Source organism: Anoplopoma fimbria, chromosome 9 (assembly GCF_027596085.1).
Source record: "Anoplopoma fimbria isolate UVic2021 breed Golden Eagle Sablefish chromosome 9, Afim_UVic_2022, whole genome shotgun sequence".
NCBI lineage: Eukaryota > Metazoa > Chordata > Actinopteri > Perciformes > Anoplopomatidae > Anoplopoma > Anoplopoma fimbria.
The window spans coordinates 488,913-489,599 of record NC_072457.1 but is presented as its reverse complement, the minus strand read 5'-3'; positions in this window follow the sequence as shown (position 1 = coordinate 489,599).

The following is a 687-nucleotide window of genomic DNA, read 5'->3' as shown; positions in this document are numbered from 1 at the left end:
TCCAGGCCAGACAAGATATATAATCTCACCAGTAAATTCTTGGTCTACCTTTTGTTCTCTTATCAGTTGGACAACCCAAGAAACCTCTAAAGGCAGGCGTTCAGGAGCAGCAGCTCTTCTCCAAGCTCCCTTTCAACTGTAAGACTGTTAAAAACTTAAGCTGAGATTGTCAATGTATAATGAGGCGGGGGGAAAAAATCAGTAGTTTATTACTATGGTCTTGAAATGTCCAAATAAGGAATATATATAAAATATATATATTGTAGTGACCACTCACTAGCAGGACAATGTTGGTTAGAATTCACAGCGAGCTAGCCTTGTTGACGTTATATTTACTTGTTAGGTTTATTCAACTACATTACCCATGACCGTTAGCGGGTTGATAGGTTAATGACGCGGGACGGGGAGCGCTTGTTTTTGTTGTTAGCGCGAATGCAGAATGTAAATAAAGCTGACGGTTATTTACTCCGTCCACAAAAAGCCCTTCTCAGCCCTTTTTGTTTCCCACACTCCTACAATATATTATTATATATATAAAATATATATATATATATATATATTATATATATATATATATTATATATATAATAATATATATACAGTATTATATATATATATATAGTATTATATATATATATATATATATATATATATATATATATATATATATTATATATAATATATATA